We start from the raw sequence: 27,713 nt of genomic DNA, 5'->3' as shown, positions 1-27,713 counted from the left end.
ATCAGCTACAGCATGAAAATATGGGACAGGCTGGTGGAAGCTAGGTTAAGAAGAGAGGTGGTAATTATCAAGCAGCAGTATGGTTTCATGCCACGAAAGAGCACCATAGATGTGATGTTTGCTTTGAGAATGTTGGTGGAGAAGTATAGAGAAGGTCAGAAGGAGTTACATTGTGTCTTTGTGGATTTAGAGAAAGCATATGACATACTGCCGAGAGAGGAGGTGTGGTATTGTATGAGGAAGTAGGGAGTGAAAGATAAGTTTGTAGGTGTGGTGCAGGATATGTATGAGGGAAGTGTGACAGTGGTGAGGTGTGCAGTAGGAATAACAGATGGAGGAGGTGCAAGGTAGAGGTGGGATTACATCAAGTATCAGCCCTGAGCCCTTCCTCGTTTGCAATGGTGATGGACAGGTTGAGGGATGAGATCAGGCAGGAGTCTCCTTGGACTATGATGTTTTTCGGGAGGCATTGTGATCTGTAGCTAGCGTAGGGTGCAGGCTGAGGACAGCCTGGAAAGGTGGAGGTATGCACTGGAGAGAAGAGGAATGAAAGTCAGTAGGAGCAAGACGGAATACATATGTGTGAAAGAGAGGGAGGACAGTGGAATGGTGAGGATGCAAGGAGTAGAGGTGATGAAGGTGGATGTCAAAGTAACGAGGAGTGTGGAAGAGGGGTGAAGAAGAGAGTGCAGGCAGGGTGGAGTGGGTGGAGGAGAGTGTCAAGAGTGATTTGCGACAGAAGGGTACCAGGAAGAGTTAAAGGGAAGGTTTACACGATGGTTGTGAGACCAGCTATGCTGTATGGTTTGGATACAGTGGCACTGACGAAAAGACAGGAGGCAGCACTGGAGTTGACAGAGTTGAAGATGTTAAGATTCTTGTTGGGAATGATGAAGAAGGACAGGATTAGGAACGATTATATTAGAGGGACAGCTCAGGTTGGATGGTTTGAGATGGTTTGGACATGTGTGGAGGAGAGATGCTGCGGCATATTGGGAGAAGGATGCTGAAGATGGAGCTACCAGGCAAGGGGAAAAGAAGGCCAAAGAGGAGGTTTACGGATGTGGTGAGGGAGGAAATGTAGGTGGCTGGTGTGACAGAGAAATATGCAAAGGACAGGAAGAGATGGAAATGGATGATCGGCTGTGGCGGCCCCTAACGGGAGCAGCCAAAAGTAGTAGTAGTAGGAGGAGGTCTATCATGGTGAGGGGAGGTGTATGCAAACAAATCTCTTTACTACAGAGTATGTGAGTTTGTACAGAGTTACCGTCATGCAAAAAACAGCTTCACATGAGTTGGCATATGAAAAAGGGGACACATGCGATCAGTTGTGCTTATTGGTAGGCCTAGCACAGAGCAATTCGTACAGTTTGCAGACCAGTGGTGGCATGGCGTCCACAAGGGGGATTTACTCTTACACAGTACATCATCTGGAAAGGCAAGGGGATTTTGATGGTTCCTGCAAAGTACAATTAATTTGGAAATCTTACTTAGTCTGTTTTTCAACTGTCAAATTTTCCTAGCCCGGGTAAGATAAACTAATGTAGCTTACCTACACACCCAACGCTAAAAGGTTTGCCTTGTTAAAAAAAAATCAAAAATGTTCAGGGTCACATTTCATTGTCGAATATAAGAGTGGGAACATTTTTGCAAATTGAGGTCATTTCGGTCAGTCGTCACTTCTTTAGGGGTCTATTTTAGGGGTAGGACATGGGTTCAGGGTTAGGCAGTAGTTAGGTTTAGGGTTAAGGTGCGGTATATATTGACGTCATCATACTGAACAAGGAAATCTATCTTCATCTAATCTGATGGTTTTTGGGAGAATGTCTGTCGAAGAGACTGCCCGGCAGACAACGATCACTTCCTTCTTTGACCAGTAGGAGTGCTCAAGCCTCAAAAACGCTCTTACGAGTTGTCTACCAGTTTTTATTTATTTATTGTTGTTTTTCATTTCAGTCCTTTGCCTCATGAACAGCCTCACGAGGCTTTGGTGGGCATTCACATTTTTGTCAACTATCATCCGCTGTTCATCCAATCTTTCATCTAAGTGAAAGATTGGATGAACATTCATTCATGCGTGCAATAACACGTACAAACACATACACTCCCTCTCGCTCATTCACTGCACACAAAATTGCATTTTCAAAACCCTATCAGCTTTGCAGTATTGATAATCCTATGCTTGAAAACAAAGGCCACATCTTGTTCTTAACCTAAAAAAAGAAGATAGCATGCTAACACAGTGTTCATTTTTATTTATTTATTTGATTGTGTTTCTCCCTTTTTCTCCCCATTTATCCCATTCTTCTAAGCCGTCCCGGTCACTTCTGCACCCCCTCTGCCGATCCGGGGAGGGCTGCAGACTACCACATGCCTCCTCCGATACATGTGGAGTTGCCAGCCCCTTCTTTTCACCCGACAGTGAGGAGTTTCGCCAGGGGAACATAGCATGTGGGAGGATCACGCTATCCCCCCCCCCCAGTTCCCCCTCTCCCCTGAACAGGCGCCCCAACCGACCAGAGGAGGAGCTAGTGCAGCGACCAGGACACATACTCACATCCTGCTTCCCACCTGCAGACACGGCCAGTTGTGTCTGTAGGGATGTCCGACCAAACTGGAGGTAACACGGGGATTCGATCCGGTGATCCCTGTGTTAGTAGGCAATGGAATAGACCGCTACGCTACCTGGACAGCCCTAGTGTTCATGTTTAATAAAAACAATAGAGCTTTTATCTACGAATGTTCCAATAGTGGGCGCAGTGGTTAGCGTGGTCGCCTCACAGCAAGAAGGTCCTGGGTTTGAGCCCCGGGGTAGTCCAACCTTGGTGGGTCTTCCCGGGTCGTCCTCTGTGTGGAGTTTGCATGTTCTCCCCGTGTATGCGTGGGTTTCCTCTGGGGGCTCCGGTTTCCTCCCACAGTCCAAAGACATGTAGGTCAGGTGAATTGGCCATACTAAATTGTCGCTAGGTATGAATGTGTGTGTGTGTTTGTGTTTGTGTGCGGCCCTGTGGTGGCCTGGCGGCCTGTCCAGGGTGTCTCCCCGCCTGCTGCCCAATGACTGCAGGAATAGGCTCCAGCATCCCTGTGACCCTGAGAGCAGGATAAGCAGTTAAGATAATGGATGGATGGATGGATGGATGTTTCAATAAAACTTTTTACGGTATCCTGCCAAATCTGTTAACGTTGGTTCTTAGGCTTGGTTTGCATAGATTGTTTTCCTCAACAAAGATGCTATTTTTCCTGCCAAACAGTTTTTGGAAACACAAGATGTTATACATGTGGTTTCCAACAGCCCATTAATATCCCAGATTTCACTAAAGGGTTTTCTTGTGTGGTTTGCACAGAACTCTCTGGTACACGCCATGGAATGGAAAGATTTCCTTTGTCCAAAGTCAAATGCTTAAGCAATCTCTCCCCTTTTAATTAGAAACTTTTTATCTACAAGGCTTCACCATTTTCAGTCTGCGAGAAGAGAATTGGAAACTCTATAATTACACCATTAAATGTGCATGCTGCTCAACTTCTGTCTTTGATAACACTTATTCTGCAGTCATCAAAATAGTTTCAACAAAGAGTCAAAAACTGAGGGCACCTAAAACCTAGCCACATCCCAAATCAGAAGTAAGGTTTGCTGCAGGAGTTTTTAAGTCAAAGGAGGACTCGGAGAGATTGATTCAAAATCTGACAGGGATGGTCCATATCTATCTAATGTCACCTGAATCCTTGTTATTGTCAAAAATTGTCAAGAGCTACAATGCTGTGTTATGGTTCACAATTTTTTTTTTGGTTATTCATTTTATTTCTAACCCAACTTGTGATTAATCATCTCAAACGGAAAAACAATGCAATTAAACTACACCTTTTCATTAGGACTGATAAGGAGGATAGAGACTGATGTGACGCGTTCATCCATGTTTAGATGTGAAAGAACAAAGATGAACAACCAGATTTACCTGGAGGAAAACAGAAAATGGTCATAGAGCTTTTTGAATATTGCCAACCTCGCACTTTTACAGCAGACCACAAACAAAACAAGGCGACTATCATAATTAAGTTTCCTTTATTAATCCCATTGGGGAAATTCAGTAACTGCAAATTAACCCATCTTAGCTGTGATCTGTGTAGCTAGGAGCAGTGGGCTGCTGCCTTCATGCTGCGCATGAGGAGCAACTCCAGTTCTTCTCCCATTGCCTTGCTCAGGGACACAGACAGGAGTATTAACCCTAACATGCATGTTTCTTTTGATGGTGGGGGAAACCGGAGCACCCGGAGAAAACCCACCACAGACACGGGGAGAACATGCAAACTCCACACAGAGGATGACCTGAGATGACCCCCAAGGTTGGACAACCCTGGGGTTCGAACCCAGGACCTTGTTGCTGTGAGGCGACGGTGCTAACCACTGGGCCACCGTGCACCGTATAAAATTCTAAATGACTATTTAAAATAAACAGTGATTAATATTGATTTAGCAATGAAATTATTATAATACCGTGAGACTGGTCCATAAAAATCCACAGGGACATGCCGAATAACCCCAGGCTCCCAGAGAAAAATAATGGCGTCTCATCTGAGCCATATTGATAAGGAAACCCATAAATGGACCAGCTGGATGCTCAACAGTTATAGCTTGAGATGGTCATTAAGATGGCAAAGGTCAGTCTAGGTAGAACAATGCAGGCTGTCTGTGCATGTAAGGTAAATAGTGAGTGTATAGTCAAAACTCGTAAGGCAGAAGAAATTTGAAATTAAAACATGCTCTCTTGTCCATTCTTCTTGTGTCCATACCAGGTGCTTTTTAGATCCAGTTATCCTACCTCCAGTGTTGTGCAATGAAAAAAACGTCGTGTCCCCATTCTGTCATGGAGGGAGAGAGGAAGAAAAAGGGGGGTGGCAGCAACACCGAACACCCCCTTTCCAAGCCAATATACATATATATAGCCCACCTTCTGAACATCACCTGAAGGGGAAAAAAAAGAAAGAGGAAACGTTTTAATCCTTTTGCCTCATGGTTACGAGGGGAAGAGAGCTATTATTTAGGGGACGGTATCTAAAGTTAATTTAGCAACCAAATATGAGTACTAGGGCGGCTACACTTCCATCCACCATCAAGGGGAATGATGGGAGAGGGTTGAATGCATTTCAAAAGGGCTCACAAAACCCAGCCATTTCAAAATGTTCTTCTGTTGTCACACGTATGAATCTGTGGGCACATTTGGTACATTATAGCACTGATGATGCCAAGAAGAGATATTTGAGACAGGGAGATACTGGGAACCACATAGCTGCAGTAAACCTCGATTTATCCTTTCAGAACATTGCCTGTTGCTTTTGATTTTGATATGAAAAGCAGATCAAACAGATGATTAATATTTGGCTTCAGTTAGAGGTGGTGCATGGCAGAAATGTTACTAGGCTATAACACACTAAGGAGAATGTGCTTGATTGAATTTGTTAAAGCATGTCGATGCAGTCGGAATGGAGATTAATTTCTGATTACATCTGGTGCACATGACCGTCTATGACGAGAACATGGTCAATCACACTGCACCTTGTTTACTTGTGATAGTGACGTATTAAATGACCTTCTAAGCAGCCAATTTTGCATCTAGGTTCTGTTGTTGTTCCTTCTGATAGGAGATATCAATCCCTGAATTTCCACCACAGGGGCAGTTCAAAAATTACGATAACTTTAGCGTGTAAGCTGTCAAAAATAGCAGTTGGAGGTAGGTTATTTATTTGTCCCCCCCCCCATTGTATCCAGCCAATTACACCACTCTTCCAAGCCATCCCGGTCACTGCTCCAGCCCCTCTGCTGATCCGGGGAGGGCTGCAGACTACCACATGCCTCCTCTGATACATGTGGAGTCGCCAGCCGCTTTTCACCCGACAGTGAGGAGTTTTGCCAGGGGAACATAGCACATAGGAGGATCACGCTATTTCCCCCCCCCCCAAGAGCAGGTGCTAGTGCAGTGACTAGAACACATGCCCACGATCTGGCTTCCCACCCGCAGACACGGCCAATTGTGTCTGTGGGGACTCCCGACCAAGCCGGAGGCAACACGGGGATTCGAACCTGCAAACCCCACGTTGGTAGGCAATGGAATAGACCGCTATGCTACCCGGACACGTGGAGGTAGGTTTTTTTATGTTCCTGTGAACGAGAAAGGGAAAACTACACATACCTTATTCTGTTGACAGAAAAATACTAACAAAGAACCATCAGAGGTAACGTTAAAAGGTTATACTGTATCGTTTCATCTGACTGGTAATGTTCTGGATGGGTTTAATGGCCCAATTATATTTTGTCTTAGGCATGATTACTTTAAAACTTCACAGCAAAAGATAACTGTTATAAATGAACAATATTCACTGAACGCTTTCTGAATTTAATCTCAAATTTGAGTTTGAGCAAATTAGAAAAAGTAACAGCCTAAAAATTTGCATAAACATGTTCAGATTAAAGCGGTTGTAGACAACGTTTCAAACCCCCCCCCAAGCGTTTTAAGTCGTTTTTATGTTTGCGTCACTGTCGCTAAGACAACCGGATCGCTTTCCGTTAATTAGCAGCCTGATTACTGTCCAAAACAAGAAACAACTATAAGCAGTTATTTTCTTGCCCGGTGCGGGATTCGATATGACATGTGTTGCATCACAAGGCGATATCACTAACCGCTCGGCTACAGGGTCATACACATTTGCTGGGAATAACGTGTTTTATTACTAGTTTACAGTCGTCACCCTCCCCGGAAGCGCGCCCTCGCGCTTTGTCATTCCGCGCTCCGAAGAGACTTCTGAGGATCTGCACACTTCCGGATCCCACCGCTGCCACCAATGTAACCGGTTATTTTCTTGCCCGGTGCGGGATTCGACACGAGGTGTACTGCACCACAAGGCGACATCAAAGACTGCTCGGCTAAAGGGTCAGACCCGCTACCTCGGGGCTAACGTGTCTTATTAGTAGTTTACACAACCATTAGAATCCTGATTTGAACTACAAACCCCGATCTCAGTGCTATGATAAAGACAGAATAAAACATCTGGTAGTATTAATAAGTGGACACATTGTGTTACTTACTGATCCAGTAGAAAGAATGCCAACTGAATGTCGGTTTGGAACCCTTTCAAGTCCCGGGTGTTGTATCGAACTTTGTTTCCCCGTCGAGATCTGTTTCCCCCTTAGCAAGAGTTTGATAAATAGTGGGATACTTGATTGATCTTAACCTCAACCTAACCCTAACGCTAACCTAACCTCAACATAGCTTAAATCTAACCTTAAGCTTAACCTAACACGCTCCTTAGCTTAGTCGTAACCAATAGTTAACCTATTTCCACGTGAAACAGATCTCAATGGGGAAACAGAGTTCGATACAAAACTGGAGCTATCTCCATTGAGTGAATGCCCGTCCAAGGTTCGTACTTGTTTTACCTCTGTTCTTATCCCTCTCCCTCTTCACCTTCTTTGCCTCCTCCATCAACAGGGTTCTTTTTCTCTTACTCTAGAGTTTCCACTGTCACTTCTGTTGTTCCACCTCCCACTGTTTCCGCTACTGGGGACCGCTACCCTTCCCCTTCCCCTTGCCCTGCCACTCACCGGCCAATCAGGAAGCGCTTCTTTTATGAATATTCATAAGGCTTCCCCTGCCACCCTGCATTTCGGAAATTCGCATACCCATAGCTACTGGGGGAAACAAAAGCATTATCCTCTTCCTATTTTGGTTGTACAATCATTGAATCATTGATGCACTTCATTTGTGCCGTAAATCGAGCCTTCATTTTCCCAAGAGATCATACCCGGTGGCAGACAGAATTGCATAGTGAAAGCGAGGCTTATAGGGAACCAATCTAAATGCTGATGGTGTCATTATTCTATAGCCGTTACACTGCGCAATCAACATTTACTTCCTAATGATGAGTTAAAACAAAAATAGTCATCTACTGCCACTTTAACTTTTGGCAAATACAAACCCCAATTCCAATGAAGTTGGGACGTTGTGTAAAACGTGAATAAAAACAGAAGGCAATGATTTGCAAATCCTTTTCGACCTATATTCAATTGAATACACTACAAAGACAAGATATTTAATGTTCAAACTGATAAACTTTATTGTTTTTTTCCAAATGTTCACTCCTTTTGAATTTGATGCCTGCAACACGTTCCAAAGAAGCTGGGACAGGGGCAACAAAAGACTGGGAAAGTTGAGGAATGCTCAAAAAACAGCTGTTTGGAACATTCCACAGGTGAACAGGTTAACTGGAAACAGGTGAGTGTCATGATTGGGTATGAAAGGAGTATCCCCGAAAGACTCAGTCATTCACAAGCAAGGATGGGGCGAGGGTCACCACTTTGTGAACAACTGCGTGAGCAAATAGTCCAACAGTTTAAGAACAACGTTTCTCAACGTACAATTGCAAGGCATTTAGGGATTTCATCATTTATAGTCCATAATATCATCAAAAGATTCAGAGAAGCCGGAGAAATCTCTGCAAATAAATGACAAGGCTGAAAGCCAACATTGAATGCTCTTGACCTTCAATCTGTCAGGCGGCACTACATTAAAAACCGACATCATTCAGTAAAGGATATTACCACGTGAGCTCGTCGGTTAACACAGTTCGTCGCTACATCTACAAGTGCAAGTTAAAACTCTACCATGCAAAGCGAAAGCCATATATCAACAACACCCAAAAACGCCGCCGGCTTCTCTGGGCCCGAGCTCATCTGAGATGGACTGACGCAAAGTGGAGAAGTGTGCTGTAGTCTGACGAGTCCACATTTCACATTGTTTTTGGAAATCATGGACGTCGTGTCCTCCGGGCTCAAGAGTAAAAGGACCATTCAGATTGTTATCAGCGCAAAGTCCAAAAGCCAGCATCTGTGATGGTATGGGGGTGTGTTAGTGCCCATGGCATCATGGGTAACTTGCACATCTGTGAAGGCACCATTAATGCTGAAAGGTACATACAGGTTTTGGAGCAACATATGCTGCTATCCAAGCAGCGTCTTTTTCAGGGACGTCCCTGCGTATTTCAGCAAGACAATGCCAAGCCACATTCTGCACATGTTGCAACAGCGTGGCTTCGTAGTAAAAGAGTACAGGTACTGGACTGGCCTGCCTGCGGTCCACACCTGTCTCTCATTGAAAATGTGTGGCGCATTATGAAGCGTAAAATACAACAACGGAGACCCCGGACTGTTGAGCAACTGAAGACGTACATCAAGCAAGAATGGGAAATAATTCCACCTACAAAGCTTCAACAATTAGTGTCCTCAGTTCCCAAACGCTTATTGAGTGTTGTTAAAAGGAAAGGTGATGTAACACAGTGGTGAGCATGCCCTTGTCCCAGCTTTTTTGGAATGTGTTGCAGGCATCAAATTCAAAATGAGTGAATATTTGCAAAAAAAACAAAGTTGATCAGTTTGAACATTAAATATCTTGTCTTTTTAGTATATTCAATTGAATATAGGTCGAAAAGGATTTGCAAATCATGGCATTCTGTTTTTATTTATGTTTTACACAATGTCCAAACTTAATTGGAATTGGGGTTTGTAGTAATTTAAAGTGTTGACATGAAAGAGATTGAAGTCACATATGAAAGCTGGAAATTTTTAGTTTCAACCACAAAGGCTTCATTGGAAGCTTTGTAGGTCTACACATCACAGACTCTTAAGACCAGGCCAGCTGTTCAAACATGTTTGACTGATGACTTACCTTTAAGCAGAACTGACTAAAAAAAAAACATACTAAAGACTAGAGACCTGGAAGGCAGAAACACATCTTAAGCCATCGTTCTTAAAACCACTCTTGAGACCAGTATTCCCTGATCTCAAGTTAAACATTTTAGAAATTTGAATGTTGAATATCACAAATTTTTAACTTTCTTAAATTAAGCTAATAAAACTCACTATTACTTCAGGTAATAGACCACTAGACTGTGATTTCAATTAATTTTCACTGAGTTTATCCCCCCCCCCCCACAAAAACAAACTCTTACTCAGTTACTTCAGTTAGATTAGCAGTGAAGTTCCCTCATTTCATCTTTGTGCTTACCAAAATATCGAAAGGTCCACCAGTTAGTGAAGCTCAACTGACCCTCTCCCCTGAAGCTCTTCACTATCACAAACAATAAAAAAAAACATCTATTGCCTTCCAGAATAAACTGTAATTGTGGTGCCATGGCAACCTCCTTAGACATTTCGCATAAAAGCTGTGGAGGGAAAGGAAGGTGCTGTTTTCAGGTGGCCCTTAAACCCAACTGCAAAAGAGAAGACCAGTTGGAGAGGAGGAGAAGTAAAGAAGCAGAAAAGAGAGATAAAAGGGGCATATTCAAAGAGGTATAAAGAAAGAGGGAAGTCAGAAAAAGGCTATCTTGAGGAAGGATGAGATAGCGTATTGGGGAAGGAAGAGGAGCAGATGGAGCAAAAATATAGGCGGGGGGATGAAGGGGAGAGGGAAAAAGAGGGGGTGGAACAGTTCATAATACAAAAAGTAGTTCACAGCTGAAAAAGTTGAATGTTTATTCTTAGTCGGTCAATCTGTTTTCCTAGAATCTAACATAATTTCTTCTGAATATAACATACACATCTTTATATTGTCAACCATGAGCTTTAATCACAGTCCTTTTCACAACCAGCGTAATGTGTATGACCTTCATCAGTCATATTGATGTGTAGATGTAGTTTTTTTATTGTATTACAACATTTTCTAACTCTAAGGTCTGTAATGTTATGCGCCACCATGTCTACAAGGAGTACTGTGACAACATGAGTGTTCTACTGACAACAAAGGAACATGAAATGTGTCACCATTTGGTCAACATTGTGTATTTTATTGAGAAATCGAGATAACTGAGGGCCTCAAAGGGGATTTAAAGTGATGCCACATTGGTTGGTTTTCTCATTCAAAAGTAGGGGAACAAGGTTTGCAAAGGCTGACCAAAACAATGGCAGAAGTTGGGCGGAGAGCTGCTGTGTGCTTCAGCTGCAGAATGTATAATAGGATGGCAATGTTTACTGTTGTGAGCAGGCACGGAGCCGATCGCTCATTGCAGAGGGGGCGAGGACCTGTGGGCCCTGGAGATGCAAGACAGATCCAAGGGGAAACTCACGAAGATGGAAGGGCGGAACAGAGAGAAATGTGGAATACAATGGGGTTCCCTATTTCAGCAGCATGGACAGTGCCATGGATTTAACATTAAGTGACATAGGCTACCCAACATCATGAATGTTGACCTATATATAGGAAAAGTCCTATGGATAATATCTCTCGTGAACATTAAATTAATTAAATCCAGGCTACATGTGTGCTTACCTGCCACAACAGGAAAGGTCGGATCGGTTCTCCATGAGAGGCGCCCCGTTAAGTCAGTGCTCTTGTTCACTGTCCTCAGTTTTTTTCCAATCACCATTTCTTCACTTTTCAATAGATTCACATAATTATTTCTTCTGTAAGGTCCCCAAAAGCCAGATTGTGAACCAGTGCACTGGATTAAGTTATATCCAATTATTTTTCAGGCAAGTTCATTTTTTATAAAGAAAAAAAGAAGTCCAGGGTGTCTCCCCGCATGCCGCCCAGTGACTGCTGGGATAGGCTCTAGCATCCCGCGACCCTGAGTGAGAATAAGCGGCTTGGATAATGGATGGATGGAAAAAAAACAAGCTCCTCTTTTGTCATTGCTGTTAATTTTGGATTTTCCAACCATATAAAGTTAAACAATTGCTCAAAGAAGAAACATAGCGGTTCACTGCTTTTGTAAGACGGTTATCCTCAAAGCTTTTGGGACAACTCTGAGTCTCTAGTCATATTTGAAAGGCCCCACAAAGACAAGTAGCCTAACTTAGGTGAGCTAATCTATATTAGGCTAGCATGTGGATTTGCTTGCTACTTGACACTTTTTTTTCTTGACTGCATAAAAAACAAAAAACAAATATAAAATAGAGATTCATTTATTTATGTGCAATAGCACTTGTGTGTATATTATGAAATATAGCAGTATGGCTTTATTCTCTTACTTGCTGAAACCTTATTTGCTTCAGCAAATAAGATGTGCTAATGATGATTTGCTGAGGCAAACAAAGACCTGACTGATGATCTGAATGTCTTCTACTGCAGGTTTGAAAGGGACAAATTCATACTCCTCACCCACTCCAGCTCAACGACAACAGTCCCATCATACCTCTGGCAATCCCCCTACTCTCCCCCCTGATACTCAGGCTGCACTCAAGATACATGTAGATGATGTGAGCTGCCTTTTCCAGAGACAGAAGGCCAGGAAAGCACCGGCTCCAGACGGTGTCTCCCCATCCTGTCTTAAAGCATGTGCTGACCAGCTGGCTCAAATCTTTATGCAGATCTCCAACAGATCCCTGGAGCTATGTGAGGTCCCCTCCTGCTTCAAACGCTCCACCATCATCCCGGTCCCCAATAAATCCTCCATTACAGGACTGAATGACTACAGGCCTGTTGCTATGACGTCTATGGTCATGAAGCCTTTTGAACTACTGGTGTTGGTCCACCTGAAGAATGTCACAGGACACAAGCCAGACCCTGTTCAGTTTGCTTACCGGGCAAACAGGTCAGGGGATGATGCAGTCAACATGGGACTGCACTACATCCTGCAACACCTTGACTGCCCAGTGACGTATGCAAGGATCCTGTTTGTGGACTTCAGCTCAGCATTCTACACCATCCTTCCAGAAATCCCCTCTGCCAAACTCCCAGCTCACTGTATCCCCCGCCATCTGTCAGTGGATCAACAGCTTCTTGACAGGCAGGAAACAGCAGGTGAGGCAGGGGGAAGTCACTTTTGATACACAGACAGTCAGCACTGGTGGTCCTCAGGGATGTGTCCTTGCCCCACTGCTCTTCTCCCTCTACACCAACGACTGCACCTTCAAGGACCCAGCCGTTAAGCTCCTGCAGTTTTCAGATGACACTACCATCACCGGAATCATACAGGATGATTATGAGTCTGTATATCGGTAGCAGGTTGAGTGGCTGGTGCTCTGGTGCAGTCAGAACAACTTGGAGCTGAAAATGCTCAAGAATGGGAGATGACAGTGGAATTTAGGAAACACTGCTCAGCACTGCTCCCCCTCACAATATCCAACAGCCCTGTGTCAATTGTGGAAACCTTCAAGTTTCTGGGAACTACCATTTCCAAAGACCTGAATTGGGAGATCAATGTCGACTCCATCTTCAAAAAGGCCCAGCAGAGGATGTTCTTTCTGTGGCAATTGAGGAAATTTGGTCTGCCAAAGGAGCTGTTGAGCCAGTTCTAGACCGCAGTCATTGACTCTGCCCTGTGCACATCCATCATGGTCTGGTTTGGAGCAGCAACAAAAAAGAATAGGAACAGACTGCAGCAAACAGTAAGGACAGTAGAAAAGAGTCATTGGTCCACCCTACAGGACTTGTACACCTCTGGAGCCTGGAAACAGGCAGGTAGAATCAGCACAAACCCCCACACCGAGGACACAGTCTGTTTGACCTCCTACCCTCTGGCAAGTGCTACAGAGCAATGGGCACCAAAACCACCAAACATAAGAACAGCCCCCCCCCCCCAAACAGGCCATCTCACTCATGAACACTTAACAGCTTAACAAAAATGGACACTTAATATGTAAATATGAAACTTTGTAAATAGCCCCCTCTGGTCAAGATGTCTCACTTATATAGCTACGATGTGCAATACAAATGTACAATAGTAGATATGCATACAATTGCTGTAATACTGATTACAAATTATTGCTGTTATTGTTATAAAATATGTATATAATTCATTCATACATCAGTTGCTTCTCCGGGGTCGGGTCACGGTGGCAGCAAGCTAAGTAGGGCATTCCAGAAGTCCCTCTCCCCAGCAACATCCTCCAGCTCCTTCTGGGGGATCCCAAGGCGTTCCCAGGCCAGATTTGACATGTAGATCCTCCAGCGAGTTCTGTGTCTCCCCTCAGTTGGACCTGCCCCGTAAACCTCCAAAGGATGGGGCCCAGGAGGCATCCTAATCAACTGGCTCCTTTCGACACGAAGGAGCAGTGGCTCTACTCCAAGCTCCCTCTGGATATCCGAGCTCCTCACCCTATCTAAAAGGCTGAGCCCAGACACCCTACAGAGGAAATTAATTTCAGCTGCTTGTATCCATGATCCCACTCTTTCAGTCACTACCCAAAGCTCATGACCATAGGTGAGGGTTGGAACGAAGATTGACTGGTAAATTGAGAGCGTTGCCCTCTGGCTCAGCTCCATCTTCACTACAATGGCACGGTACAACGTCTGCATTACTGCTGATACTGCACCAATCCGCCTGTCAATCTGCCGCTCCATCCTACCCTCACTCGTGAACAAGATCCCGAAATACTTGAACTCCTTCACTTGAGGCAACAACTCATCCCCAACCCAGAGGGAGCAGATGGAGCAATCCAGCACTTTCCAGTAAAGAACCATGGCCTCAGACTTGGAGGTGCTGACTGTCATTCTGGCCATTTCACACTCAGCTGCAAACCGCCCCAGTGCGCGCTGGAGGTCGCGCTCTGATGAAGCCAACAAAACTACATCATCTGCGAAGAGCAGAGATGCAATTCTGAGGTTCCCACAACAGATAGAATCCTCACCTTGGCTGCGCCTTGAGATCCTGTCCATGAATATCACAAACAGAATCGGAGACAAGGGACAACCATGGCGGAGTCCGACACCCACCGAAAACGTGTTTGATTTTGTGCTGAGAATACAGACACAGCTCTCACTTTGGTTACACAAGAACCGGATGGCTTGTAGTAACTGCCCCGGTACTCCATACTCCCGCAGTACCCCCCACAGAATGCCCTGGGTACACAGTCGTAAGCCTTCTCCAAGTCCATAAAACACATATAGACTGGCTGGTCAAACTCCCATGCCTCCCTCAGCACTTCCGCAAGGGTAAAGAGTTGGTCCATTGCTCCACAGCCAGGATGGAATCCGCATTGTTCCTCCTGGATGTGAGGTTCAGCAATCGGTCGGACCCTCCTTTCCAGCACCCTAGAGTAGACTTTCCCAGGGAGGCTGAGCAGTGTGATGCCCTGATAATTGGAGCACACCCTCCAGTCCCCTTGTTTAAATATGGGAACCACCACCCCAGTCTGCCACTCCACAGGTACTGTCCCCGACCTCCACGCGACACTGAAGAGGCGTGTTAACCAAGACAGCCCAAAAATGTCCAGAGCCTTCAGCATCTCAGGACGAATCTCATCCACACCCGAACTTGTATATAATATAGTATATAATAGATAATATATTAATATATAGTATATATTTTAGTATATAATTATATAATAAAATATAATATACAAGCATAAGTTATAAATTAATAATATTAGTATATAATGTAAAATATTAGCAATATAATATATAAGCAAGATGCTATATTAATGTTATTAATTATTAAACCATACAGAACTCTGTATAGTAGTGACATACCTGTTTTGCATACATACTTGCCTCCAGTATTCTATTTATTATTCCATTTATTTCTTTTGTTTTTCTTTTGTGTGTGTGTGTGTGATATGGTATGCAAATACTAGAAGCTGCTGTAAACCGGAGTCAAATTCCTCGTATGCATAAGCACATTTGGCCAGTAAAGTTGATTCTGATTCTGAGTCTCAGTTTGTTAGTGTAAATGATCAAATTAAATATCTGCAAATTAATATTTGTCATGAAGTTGGTCTTGACCATCTCGTCTCCGTCTTTACCACCAAAATTTGTGTCTAGGTCTTCGTCGAGACGGATTTAACTACAGTCCTGGAAATGACATCGGTAAATTCTGATTATACGCAAATTGGGTAAAGAAGTCAGAGGGGCAAGACTGTTGCATTGTTCATATTTATGTCACGGATGTCTAGCTACATACTTGTTTGGTATGTTAATATACTTTTGTAGAGTTAGACTGCAGGAGCAAACATTAGACGTCCAGTCGTACTTGGTGGGGCAGGAAGAGAACTTTATTGCACATGCGCAGAAGTCATACACACACACACATGGATACCCGCAAGGACCAAAATAGCTGCTTATAGCGCAGTAAATAATACAGTGGCTGACTGGCTGTATATGTGAGACTGCACATTATGTTCAACACCCTCACTCAGGCTCACCTTTACAGACTTACATGAAAAGAAAAACAGGTCTTCCTTAAATGTGTTTGGTACCCCAAATACAGCTCTATAAAAATAATCCACATCTTGCTCGTCAGTACATTCTGCTTTACACTGGTATTCTTCAAGATATTTTGGGGTCTTCCTCTCTCTAGTTGGGTAGCGGTTTCTGCCCTCACTATCCCCCTGGTTATTAGAAAGTGTACCACTTTCACCTCCTGTACCTGTAATCTGGGGCTGCTCATCAGTCCTAACTGGTACTACATCAGGCTCGTATGAGTCTATATCCTCATAGCTGTCTCCATCGTTGTGTGGACCTGTTTGTGTCTGGCAGTCTCTGTTGCTCTTCTGTATGAACTTAACTAATCTATGCTTTGACACTTTTCCTGTTTTTGGATAATATACATTGTATGCAGGGCTGTATTTATCATATCCTATGAAAATGCCCTTCTCGCACCTTGGATCAAGTTTCTTTTTGTCTTGTCTATAAGCATAGCACTCAGTGCCAAAAACCATCATATGGGAAATATTTGGTGTTTTCCCTGTGAAAGCACTGCATGGGGTTTGCTTTAATCGCTTACAATAGCACCTGTTGCGTATCTGTGCAGCTGTCTGCACCGCAAACCCCCATAGCTGTTTTGGCATCTTACTTTCTAGCAGCATACATCGTGCTATGTCAAATAATGTTCTCCAGTTTCGTTCTGCCGTGCCGTTCTGATGCGGCGAGTAGGGGGCACTAGTTTGGTGACTAATTTTATTTTCTCTCAGCAGATCTTGGAAACATCCTCCAGTGAACTCGGTGCCATTGTCAGACCTAATGGTTTTCACCTGCCCAAAGGAGGCAGTGTCAGCTAAGAATTTTTCGGTAGCCTTAGCTGTATCACTCTTTGACCTCATGAAATATGTCCATGTCATACTGCTATAGTCATCTGTGAAAGCTATGGTGTATTTATACCCATCTTTATCAGTAGGCTCGATCGGGCCGCACAGATCTGTATGGACTAGTTCAAGTATTCCTTTAGCTTTGCTATCAGCCTGTCTATTTCTAGACTCCACAAATTTTCCTTGTGTACATGTTTCACAGTTGAAGTTAGATTTGTCATTTTTCCCCTTAATCATCATTCCTTCAACTACACCTTCTAGTCTTGAAACATCATCTAAGTTACAATGACCAAGGATTCTGTACCACGTTTCAATATCATGACATCCTTTGTATCCGTCAACATTATCATCAGTATTATTAGCTGTAGACAAATAATACAGTTTCCCAAATACTTCAATGTTAAACTTGGTACCCTCGTTTTTATACCCCATCCAATTTTCACCTTCCTTGAAGTGGATTTCTGCTCCGTTACTTGAGGCTGCTTTAACGGAAAAAATGTCCTGAGGAAACGTCGGGATATACAGGGCCCTCTTCAGTCGTGCTGTCACCTTTCTTCCTTCGCTGTCAATTAAGGTGACTTCAGCTTCTCCTCTGGCCTTGGCAACTCCGGTAGCCTTTGTCCCGTCTGCAAGTTCAATCACGTGACTCGGGCTTAAAGCCTTTATCGACCGTTTTGAACTTTGTAAAGTCATTTATCATGTGTGACGTCGCGCCACAGTCGACCATCAAACCTCTGTTGTTGACAGTCCGCCTCACCGGCCTGGTGTCCTCTTTCATCTTGAAGCAATATGACCTGCCTTCCCGGTCATCGGCGTCCGCCTCTATTTCTCGGTGGGTGCCGTCTGTCTCTCGGTGCGCTCCCCAGCGTCCGTCCTGGTCCCCCGCTGCACCCTGCTCTGCTCCGGTCACTCCCGCGATGGCGTCTCGCTGCTTCCCCCGGCCTCGCGCGTCTCTCCTGCGTTCCGCTCTTCTTGGTTCAGGCATGCTCGTACATGTTCGAGACATATGCCCTTTTTTGTGGCATCTGAAGCACTCAATTTCGGCCATGCTCTTTCTCTCTCTACCTCTTCCACGAGAGGTGGTGGCTGCTGTGGCAGCTCTTATCACACTGTCCCCGTCATCACCATTACTCGGCTTGTACCTTTCTGTGTCTTCAAAGCTCCTTAGTTTTGCCTTAAATTCACTGAATGTCAGGCTGTCACTACTCTGAGTAATATGAACCACGAACGGTTTGAAAGAGTCCGGCAGTCCTTTCACTACCATTCCCACTTGCAACCCGTCACTTATGTTCTCGTCGGCTCCTTTCAACTACGAGAATATTGTCTCTGCACGAACAATATACTCCGTGACGGTCTCGTTGCTTTCCATGCGAAGAGCTGAGAGTTCAAAATATAAACTCACCACGCGCGGTTTCCCTTTGCCCGCGTAATGTTGCCGAAGTATCTTCAATGCCGCCCTACCGTCGGCTGCTGCATCCCGCATAATTAGTGACAAGCTCTTGTTGTCTAAAACTTGCACCAGCTCCGCGTACGCTTCTCTGTTTTTCTTGACGTCTGCTTCTCTCAACTGGACAGCATTTTCACCCGCAGCGATAACTGGCACGTTCAGTAGAGTCTCGCTGAGTCCTTTCAACTCCATGTGGGCTAGGAAGCGAGTTTCCCATAACTCGTATCCTCTCTCGTCGCCGTCGAACAAAAGTCTATTAAATCGCTGACTAGACATGGCACTGGGCCCATAACCTGTTGCATTGTTCATATTTATGTCACGGATGTCTAGCTACATACTTGTTTGGTATGTTAATATACTTTTGTAGAGTTAGACTGCAGGAGCAAACATTAAACGTCCAGACGTACTTGGTGGGGCAGGAAGAGAACTTTATTGCACATGCGCAGAAGTCATACACACACACACACACACACACACACACACACACACACACACACACACACACACACACACACACACACACACACACACACACACACACACACACACACACACACATATGGATACCCGCAAGGACCAAAATAGCTGCTTATAGCGTAGTAAATAATACAGTGGCTGACTGGCTGTATATGTGAGACTGCACATTATGTTCAACAAAGACAACGGATAGGAAGACAGATAGGCAGACAGGCAGGTAAGCAGACAACGAGAAAATTGATGGTAAGTGCTATGTGGGCTGCATCAATCTATCAAGTGGTGAAGAGACCTCCAGACACCTTCAGGACTTTGTGCATTAGCAGGCTTCTCTGGCTGCAGTATTTATATGTTAGAAACACACAAGCAATATTAGGACATGTTGATGATTACTCCCTCCATTGATCTGACCTCACCTACAATAACAGTTACAAATGTTTGCATACACACACACACACACACACACACACACACACACACACACACACTCTTATTGTTAAGCATTATGTGTTATGTGTGTGTGTGTGTGAGTGTGTGGTGGGGCTATGTGAGTTTGTTCAAGCCAGAGAGAGTTTTTAAAGAACAGTGACAGTATATGTATGTGTGAGTCTATGTATGTCTATGTTTGTGTTTCTCTGTACCCACACTGAGGTAGGTGTCCATGCCAATGATTATTACCATTAGCAAGAGCTTTCCCACACACTCGTGGCACCAACGCGCTTCAACACCTTATGAGATGAGTGACCTTTGATTTGTTTTTACTCAGCTTTTGCAAACCCTGGTTTTGGAGCCATCACAACAGGCACCCTGTTTAGACAGACACGAGGGTCAGGCTTTCTCCAGCGTTTGCAGGAATAAATGGAGGGAGAAAGAAAACTATATCACAAGAAGTACAAAAAAGTGACTGCTGAAAAAGGGGTTGGTAGTCACTCCCGTGGAACCTCATTTTATTAGACTGTGTTATGCTTGTAGTTTTTTTGTCAAATACAGGCAGTCCCCGAATTACGAATGAGTTCTGTTTTTGAGTCTGTACTTAAGTCAAATTTGTATGTAAGTCGGAACACTAATGTACAGTTCACATCTAGTGTCAATTAGTCAAATGTTTGTATTAGTATATAGTATACATTTTACCGAAAACATCATGTAAACTACTAATAAGACACGTTAGTCCCTAGCTAACGAGTCTGACCCTTTAGCCGAGCGGTTAGTGATGGCGCCTTGAGGTGCAGCACACCCTGTATCGAATCCCGCACCGGGCAAAAAAATAACCGGTTGCATTGGTGGCAGCGGTGGGATCCGGAAGTGTGCAGATCCTCTGAAGTCTCTTCGGAGCGCGGGAATAACACAGCGCGAGGGCGCGCTTCCGGGGAGGGTGACGACTGCAAACTACTAATAAAACACGTTAGCTCCTAGCTAACGGGTCTGACCCTTTAGCCGAGCGGTCTTTGATGTCGCCTTGTGGTTCAGCACACCTCGTATCGAATCCGCACCGGGCAAGAAAATAACCGGTTACAATCATAACGCAATAAGAATAAATAAAACAAGGTGCAGTATTTATAATTGAGAGAGAATGTGTAAAAAACTTTAAAGAAACATTTCAAACTCCCCACCTGCCACTGTCTCCTGGGCGGGTCGCAACCGTTTGCCGCCAGAAACGAGAGCCCGCTCGGGGCTTGCCTCCCCGCCTCACTGGGTAACTTTATTATTTCCGCTTTCGTTTCAATCGGGATCGTTTTCCTTTTCTTCGACGCATCGCCATCACTTGGATCAGATTTACGCTTTGAAGCCACGATTACGAGGGTAAACACACGAAACATTTAAGTCAAAACACAACACACAATCGTTTACGTAATCCGACTTAAAATGGCGATGTTCTCCCTCGGTCCGACGAACCGCCTGAAAGGTGCAGCGTTTTGACCGTCGCGCAAAGTAGTCCGGCCGTTCAGGAGCGTCCGTGCCTACCAACACGGGGATCGCCAGCTCGAATCCTCGCGCAATCTCCGGCTTGGTTGGGCGTCCACTGACTTCCGGCTTCTGCTACAGCGGTCATGCCAGTTTCCGGTTTGTTGGCGTTCTGCTATTGACCATGGCATATTTTTCACGATGCCTGTAGGATTTACCATGGATAAATGTCAACGACATACACATAATTGTCGACAAAGTTTCACCTGCACCTGTAGTGATATAATGCTATGTATATCCACTGGAACTACACTAGGTGTTATGTACTACCCGGACTGTTATTATGGTTACACCACTACCGTGTATGGTTATTACGTCTGCCTACTGAGCCACGATAAAACCTGAGTTCTATAACCCGGTGTGGTCATCGATCCTCTACCAATACTACCCCAAGTATTACTTCAGCACCTACCAGCAAACGCGTGAAAAATTTAAAGTTGTACATATTGTAACGTGCATGGAAAAGAAGACACGCTGGCCGCTGGTCGGCGGGTCTGACCCTTTAGTCTAGCGGTTAGCGATGTCTCCTGCGGTGCGGGCGATACGGGTTCGCTTCCCGGCCGCGGCAGTTCCTGTGGTTGCGTTGTCCCCCGAATTCGCTACAATATCAAGTTACGTCCACAATTCCGTCCGCCCGCCCGCTCATCCTCATAATTGTGGACGTGACTTTTCACCCATTTGCTGGTACGTGCAGGTGAAAGTTTATCAACAATTCTGCGCACGTCGTTGACATTTATCCATGGTAAATCCCGCAGGCATCGTGGAAAAAATATGACATTGTCAATAGCACGCGCCAACAAACAGGAAACTGGTATGACCACTGCAGTCGAAACTGGAAGTCAGTGGACTACAGTTATGCACAGAGCCGATTGGCCGTGTCTGCGACTAGGAAGCCATATGTGGGTATTGTAATATATTCGCTATATTATCTGGATGTATCCTATACTGCTAATATATCCATAACAGTGATTTGAGCCGAAGACCAATTCCCAACGTCTTGTCCTCTTTATTGCAGCTCTCCGACTGTCGCAGCAGTCATTATCCGGGGTATATGAGAGCCTAGCTTAACCACCACTAGGTAGCGCTTTTGGTCTACTACACTCCTCCCCCTTAAACTATGAAGTTCCCCTAATAAAATATTATCACTCTAAAACATGCTGATATGGCAAATTACTTTCAACATCTTTTACTTGGTCATTACTGGTTACACAACCCACTTCGACCCACATTTGCTCATTTACATATCAGTCTCAGGAACTCTTTTTCACATTTTCTTCTGAACAGGAGTTGAACAGTTTAGTCTCTCAGGAACTCTTTTATTCAGGAACTCGGCTGATCTTACAAAGACAGTCGTTTTGGAGGTGTCCTCTCTCTCTGAGGGTATCGGCCCTCAACCACCTCAGGGGAAGTGGATGCTCGGTGAGGAGGCGACACGGCATTGCCCACCGAACCTCGTAAGGGTGTTGCAAGCTTCTCCGGAGCCTGCATCCTTGGAACGGGTGTATCTTCAGGTGAGTACGGGCTAGCACCTATGGATCCAGGTGTGCCCCCCCCCCAAATCCGCAACTGCAGGGTAGGTGTTGCTGATACCCATCTGGTTATCCTGAAACCGAAATGCCTCAGGAGGACTGGAGGGTCGGTCGAACAGCAGATGGTCAATGTGGACTGAACGTCGGTTCACTCCATTCCACACCAGGTAGGTGACTGGTCCGAGTCTCTTTTCCACTGTCCCTTTCGTCCACCTCTCCTTTCCTCCACGGAAGTTTCGGATCAGTACTGAGTCCCCCTCTGACAGATGTCTCAGCTTCGAGGCGGGTTGGTCATGATAGTCCTTCTGCTTTTGTTGTTTATCCCCCACCACTCGAGCGAGGTCTGGCTTCAGCATGCTGGTCCTAGGCTGACGTTTGAGGAACAGTTCTGCTGGTGTGCAACCTGTAACGCTGTGTGGTGTGGTCCTGTATGACAACAGGAAGTTGGCGAGCCTGTGTTTCACTGTAATAGTGACGTTTTGTTTCTTCTCATCGAGCAGCTGTTTCAGAAGTGAAGCTTTCACCGTCTGGACTGCTCTCTCTGCGGCACCATTAGAAGCAGGATGGTAAGCTGGCACCAAGGTCTGCTTAATGCCGTTGCTTTTCAGGAATGTTTTGTACTCCAGCGAGGTGAATTGTGGACCGTTGTCCGAGACGATCTCCTCACGAAGACCGTAGGACGAAAAGATGCTCCGCAGCACTTCGATCGTTTTGGCGACGGTAGTTGTTGCCATGGGGATCACCTCAAGCCATTTTGAATGACTGTCTACTAACACTAGGAAGTGTTGCTGATCCTTCTCTGCAAAGTCAATATGTAGCCTCTGCCACACTCTCGTAGGCCACTGCCAGCAGTGTAGTGGTGCTACTGCTGGTAGTTTCCTCACACTCTGACAAGCATCACATTGCTGCACTGCACGTTCGATATCACTGTCCAAATGAGGCCACCATAAATAGCCCCTCGCCAAACTTTTCATCCTGCACCCTCCGGGGTGCCCTTGGTGTAGGTCGTACAGTAGTCGTTCTCTGTGTGCTGGTGGAATGATAATTCGAATTCCCCACAGAATGCATCCTTGTTCCACAGACAGTTCATTCCTTCGGTTGAAGTACGGTTTCAGTGTGTCATCGTTGATGTAACTCGGCCATCCAGACCGGGTCAGTTCCAGTACCTTGCATAGGACTGGGTCCTTGAGAGTGCTCTGTGCAATCTCTGTAGCCTGCACGGGTAGCTCATCTAATAATGAGAAATAAAAAATGCTGTTCTCCTCCGCTGTTTTGTCCCTTTCTTTCCCCGGCAGTCTAGATAACGCATCCGCATTTGCATTGTCCGCTGACGTTCTGTACTCTATACTGTAGTCATAAGCCATAAGCCTCAGTGCCCATCTCTGCATACGCAAAGCGGCTAGTGTAGGGATTTCTGACTTGGGTCCTAAGATGGCAAGGAGGGGTTTGTGGTCAGTTATTAAACTGAATTTGCGGCCATAGAGATATTTATGAAATTTGGTCACGCCAAATATTATGGCCAACGCCTCCTTCTCTATCTGACTATATTTACTCTCTGCCTCTGTCAACGTACGTGACGCAAAGGTGATTGGTTTCTCGTCCCCATTTTCCATTATGTGTGACATTACCGCACCTATCCCATAAGGGGATGCGTCACAAGCTAATCTCAGTGGTTTCTGCGTGTCGTAGTGTACTACTACAGAGCTTTTCACTAACTGTTCTTTGGCAGCCTTGAATGCTGCTGCACACTCTGGTGTCCATTTCCATTCGACTTCCTTCTTCAGGAGTTGGTGTAGTGGCTGCAATACGGTCGACAGATCTTTCATGAAACGGCCATAATAGTTTAACAGTCCTAGGAATGACCGTAGCTCTGTGACGTTTGTGGGCTGGGGTGTATTTACGATGGCGGCAACCTTTGTCTCAGTGGGGTAAAGTCCCTCTTTATCTATCAGATGCCCCAGGTACTCTACTTTCTCCTGCATGAAGTCACATTTTGCTCTTTTCACTCTTACCCCGTAGCTCTCCAGTCGGCTCAAAACCTCATCTAGGTTCCTCAGGTGCTCCTCTCTTGTTCTGCCTGTGACTAGTATGTCATCGAGGAAGCAGGTCACATGCTCTAAGCCTTGTAGTATCTGGTCCATCACATTCTGGAACATAGAAGGTGCACTCGACACTCCATATGAAAGTCTGTGATAAACATACAGTCCTTTGTGGGTATTTATTGTTAAATACTTCTCTGAGTCCTTCTCTAACTCAAGCTGTTGGTAGGCATGTGAGAGATCTAATTTGCTAAAGAGAGTGCCCCCGGCCAGTGTGGCGAAGAGATCCTCGGCGTTCGGTAGTGGATAGGTCTCCTCTTCCACACTCTGATTAACCGTGACTTTATAGTCTCCACAGATACGAATTGACTTGTCTGATTTGGGTACAACTACTATCGGGGCAGCCCACTGACTATGGTCTATCTTTGAGATAATACCAGCTTTTTCCAGCCTATCTAGCTCTTTTTCAACTGTGTCTTTTAGTGTGTATGGCACTGGTCTTGCCTTTCTGAAGACAGGTTTTGTATCTGGCTTCACTTTGATATTTGCCTTAAATTAACGAATAGTGCCAGGCTCCTCAGCAAATACTGCTTTGTGTCTCTGTAACACTGCCTCTACATCTGTGTTATCACTGCCCCCTGCTGGTGTAACTGAGAATATGCTTGCCCAGTCTAGTTTAAAATTGGCCAGCCAGTTACGGCCAAAGAGGGCTGGTCTGTCACCTTTCACAATCACAAGAGGTAAATCTCCACTCTGGTTGTCATATTTCGCATTGACAGTCACTTGGCCCATCAAGGGAATGTTCTCACCGGAAAAGGTTGACAGACGCACTTTACTTTCTTTCAGTGGCAGGTGTGAGAGATGTTCCTTGTACACTATCTCAGATACCAGGGTTACGGCAGCTCCTGTGTCAAGCTGCATGTCTACAGGGTTTCCTTCTAACTTAATACTGACCTTAATGTCCTTTTTTCCATTACCAACTGTATTCGTGAAGTACACTGTATTCATCGGATACGCACCAAACAGTTCATCCTCATTTCCATCTCCTCTCTCACGTGGACTGTGGTCTTCAGCCACATACTGTGTATGTCCCTGTCTATTTTTAGTTTTACACATTCTTGCTATGTGCCCTACCTTGGAACACTTGTGGCATGTCTCGGTTTTATACCTACATATTTGAGCTGCATGGTTGTTACCTCCACATCGGTAACAGGGTTGGTGCGTTTCTGTTCTCTGTGGTCTAGAGTTGTCACTGGTAGGTTGCTTGCTTTTCCACTCGCTGGTGGACGACTTGCTTCTCCACACACCCTTGCTTGTTCTCTTCTTGTCTATCTTATTCACAGTTGCAGCTCCGCTTGGTTTGCTGGCAAACTCCAGCGTATTCTTTGACGCCATTTCCATAGATAAGGCCAGCTCACATGCTTTTGCAAAAGTCAGATTGTGTTCTGCGAGCAACTTTCTCTGAATAGCTTCCACCTTTAAACCACTAACAAATCGGTCTCTCAGTGCTTCATTTAAATGCTGACCGAATTCACAATGTGTGGACAAGTGCTTTAAAGCAACCACATAATCAGACACTGACTCATTTTCTAGTTGGTTTCTTTTCTGAAATCTAAAACGTTCAGCTATGATTAGTGGCTTGGGTTTATAATGGGATGCTAGTTTCCCGCTCAGTACTGCATACGTGAGGCTACTCGGTTTTTCTGGTATGCAGAGGTTCTTTAGTAGGCCATAGGCTTCTGCGCCTATCACAGACAGGAAAACATTGGCCTTCTTACCGTCCTCCACTTCATTAACGATCATCCATTGCTCCAATCTTTCAAGGTACGACTCGAAGTCCTCTTTACCTTCCTTGTATTCAGCAATATTGCCGATGAAATGCGCCATGCTTGTGCTTGGCTTGGCTAGCTAGTCTTTTCTTGCTAGCTGGCTGGAAGCTAGCTTGTAGCGTCACGTTGCTTCGTCCGCTTTTATTAACTACCGGGATTACCTTCTCACATTAAAGGTATCCCATCCGTCGTCGCCACTGTAATATATTCGCTATATTATCTGGATGTATCCCATACTGCTAATATATCCATAACAGTGATTTGAGCCGAAGACCAATTCCCAACGTCTTGTCCTCTTTATTGTAGCTCTCCGACTGTCGCAGCAGTCAACATCCGGGGTATATGAGAGCCTAGCTTAACCACCACTAGGTAGCGCTTTTGGTCTACTACAGATATGTGTCCAGGTCGCTGCACTAGTACCTCCTCTGGTCGGTTGGGGACTTGACTCTGTGATAGCGACACTGTCAGACAAACGGACAGGGGAGTCATGGAGGGAAATCCGGGGACGAGCAACGGACCAGTGCGTCAAAGCCGGAGTGCAGTGTGTGGGCCCAGGCCCCCATCGAGCGCACGCCTGTTGCGGATATGCCCCCAGATGCGCCGCGCGCACATTGTTTCTACCCGGTGATCGACAAACTTGCGGCTGAATTGAAAAGACGTTTCTCAAAGGATGAAGGCCTTTGATGTCCAGCGCGTCATTGATGTGTTTGCCAACAACCGCAACAACTGTCGGATTACGCTCCTTTGAAGCCGTCAGTGGTGAGTCTGAATATATATTTTAAATTAGCTAATATGGTTGATTTGGAAACTCTGCTGACAGCGTTGTCTTTCGCAGAGACACGGTTTACTGTTGCCATGGTGTTGTAGCCTACTTGTTTTTAGATTAGCTAAGCCTAGCCTGGTTTAGCAGGGTTTAACGTGCGTTGTTGTTAGCTTTGGGCTACGCTTGTGGTTATTTTGTATCTCCTGCCGGGGAGGGCAGTTCTTAGCTTGGACGTGTTTGTAGTTAACTGTGTAGGAAAGCTGACTTGGATCATCCTCGGGTTGGTAAGCGACCGGGCAGCAGTTTGTCAAGAATTTAGCTAGGTGCAGTGAGTGAGTTAGACAGAGTGACACATTTTTGTCGTGGTTCTAGGCTATTTCTTAATGCTGCCGCCGTGCAGCATAAATGCTGTTTGTTCTATTTCTTAATGCTGCCGCCGTGCAGCATTAATGCTATGTGTTTGTTCTTGTTCTATTTCTTAATGCTGCCACCGTGCAGCATAAAAGCTGTGTTTGTTTGCTGTCGCCGTGCAGCCTGTGAACGAGTCAGCATGAATACTCTCCTGTCTAAACTTAGTGGTAGCAGTCTAGTGTAACCGGTTATTATCTTGCCCGGTGCGGGATTAGAAACGGGGTGTACTGCACCACAAGGCGACATCACTA

Source organism: Lampris incognitus, chromosome 1, assembly GCF_029633865.1.
Source record: "Lampris incognitus isolate fLamInc1 chromosome 1, fLamInc1.hap2, whole genome shotgun sequence".
In the NCBI taxonomy this organism is placed as follows: domain Eukaryota; kingdom Metazoa; phylum Chordata; class Actinopteri; order Lampriformes; family Lampridae; genus Lampris; species Lampris incognitus.
The sequence above is the reverse complement of the archived record's forward strand: the minus strand, read 5'-3'. Positions refer to the sequence as shown.